Source organism: Pinus tabuliformis, chromosome 3_1 (genome assembly GCF_031772625.1).
Source record: "Pinus tabuliformis cultivar Carrire ecotype Pingquan chromosome 3_1, CPIR1, whole genome shotgun sequence".
NCBI classification, from domain to species: Eukaryota; Viridiplantae; Streptophyta; class Pinopsida; order Pinales; family Pinaceae; genus Pinus; species Pinus tabuliformis.
Window position 1 is genome coordinate 580,395,703 of NC_142301.1, and position 2,604 is coordinate 580,398,306.

Consider the following 2,604-nt stretch of genomic DNA (forward strand, 5'->3'; position numbering starts at 1 on the left):
GTGTGTTGCATTTCAAAACTCCCTTTTGTAGCGTGCGATGGGCGAGAAATGACAAATGGCAATGTCATTCCGCGAGGTGGAGAGGCAAAGGAAGCTTCCAGAATCTTCTCCTGTGACACTTGCCTCACTGAATTCGACCAAGGATGAGTAAGAGGCCCTCAGTCTCCAAGTGGAAGCAAGAACTGACAGAGAGAAGACACTAATCAAATCACAAGCTGACTCATCCTCCTTACAGATATCTATATATGGATCCCTCATCCCAGAGATCCACAGGCTGGAATTTTGCATATTGTAAGGAATTGTTGTTGGTTTCTAGATACAAAACATCAGATTGTTGGGTGATTTATGCTTTGTTTGAGGTGAAGATGGGCTTCTTTGCTGGGAGGTTGATGCTGGGTCGGAACCACTGGTTGTAACTCCTCCTGGATCTTTTCTTGTTTATCAATAAAAACTATTTGAGTTTTCCTCCAGGCTTTTGTATCATTGATGCTAGTTACATTTGTATGGTTAACTTAAATCTGATCCTAAGTTGTTTATGAATATAGATCCTTGTCTTTGTATAGTGCTCTGCTTCTATGATCTTACAGGTACTTTGTGAAGCTGGGCATGCAAGGGAGCAGGTAGCTGGAGACCATCAAAGAAGAGAGGTATTGGATCAAAGGATTAGCGCAAGACACAGGTTGGTTCTTTCTATTCCTCTCTATCTATAATTCATAAAGGAAATACAAAAGTAGTTTTTCTCTGTTTGTTTCTAAGGTAGCTGTCACACCTTAGTGGGATAAAGTAGTTCTAAATAGACACTTTTCCCTATAACGCTTGGCCTTCACGAGCCAACAACTAAGTGGAAAGAATCTGGGACAATCTACCTATGAGAAGGAGATGATGGCCATCTTACATATAGTAGATACCTGGCGACCATACTTCTTGGGGTGACGTTTCCAAATCTGCACAGACCATCAAAGGCTTAAATATTTTTTGGAGCAACACCTATCCTCACCACAACAAGATAAATGGCTCGCCAAAATGCTGGGATATGATTAAGAGATAATTTACAAGAAAGGGTGTGAAAATATTGCCGCATATGCATTATCCCACCAATTTGAGGAGGAAAGTACCCTGCTCGCAATTTCCCTTCCCATTCCAGAATGGATTGAAGAGGCTCGCAAGGAATGGTTTTCACATCCCTGGCTCTCCCAACTCATTAATAAATTGTAGGCAGATCCAAATTCCACAGTGGGCTACTCGTGGCAGGATGAGATTCTTCGCTACAAAGACAGAGTCGTAATATCACCAACATTCACCCTCAAAAGCCGCATTTTGGCGGAGTTGCACTCATCTCCCACTGCAGGGCATTCAAGATTTTAGAAGATGTATGCTCGCACTTGAACATAATTTTTTTGGACAGGCATGAAAAAGGTCATTCTTACTTTTGTAGCTGAATGCAATGTCTGTCAACACCATAAAAGAGAAACAGTCAAATCTTCAGGCACATTACAGCCATTGCCCATCCCAGCCTCAATTTGGACGGAGGTTTTTATGGATTTCATTACGGGTCTTCCAAAGTCAGGAAACAAGTCAGTCATCATGGTGGTTATGGATAGAATTTCTAAGTATGCTCATTTTTGCGCCCTACCCCACCCTTTTACACCGACTTTGGTCACTCAATCTTTCATGGATCAAATCTTCAAATTGAATGGCATGCCCACTTCCATTGTGTCTGATCGTGACCCGATCTTCACCAGTAACTTTTGGCAGGAACTCTTCCAGCTACAAGGCACCCAACTACAACTCAATACTTCCTATCATCCACAAACTGATGGTCAAACTCAAGCAATCAACAAATGTCTGGAGACCTACCTTAGGTGTTTCACTTCAGAAAAGCAACATCTCTAGGTATAGTGGTTACCTTTAGCCGAATGGTGGTATAACACCAACTATCATGCCACCACCAAAATGACTACATATGAAGAAATTTATGGTCAACTCCCTCCTTCCCCTACTTATTAGCTCGAAGGTACAAGCAGTGGATCAACTCCTACAGAACCGCACAACCATGCTAACACACCTTAGAGAGAATCTTCATCAGCCCAAAACCGCATGAAGCAACAAGCAGATCAACATCGCTCAAAACACCAATTTCAAGAAGGGGATCAATTATTTTTGAGGCTGCAACCATATAAGAAAACATTACTCAAAGACAAGGGTTATTAGAAATTATCTCCAAATTTCTACGAACCGTATCAAGTACTTCAGCGCATTGGAGAAGTTACCTACAAGCTAGCTTTGCCACCCACTGCAAAAATCCATCCAATATTCCATGTCTCATGCCTCAAGAAAGTGATTGGGAACCATTGCAAAATTAAAACCAGTCTACCTGAAGTGGATGAAGAATGGTCAATCTGGCTCCAACCTGAACAGGTTCTTGACACACGAGAACGGCACCTGCGTGGCCGCACGATCAAGGAAGTCCTCATAAAATGGAAAGACACCTCTCCAGAAGATGCAACCTGGGAACCAACCACTATCCTTCAGTAGTTTCCGCAGCTTCAGCCTTGAAGACAAGGCTATTCTTATGGGGGAGGGCATGTTAGGGTCCAATCCTAA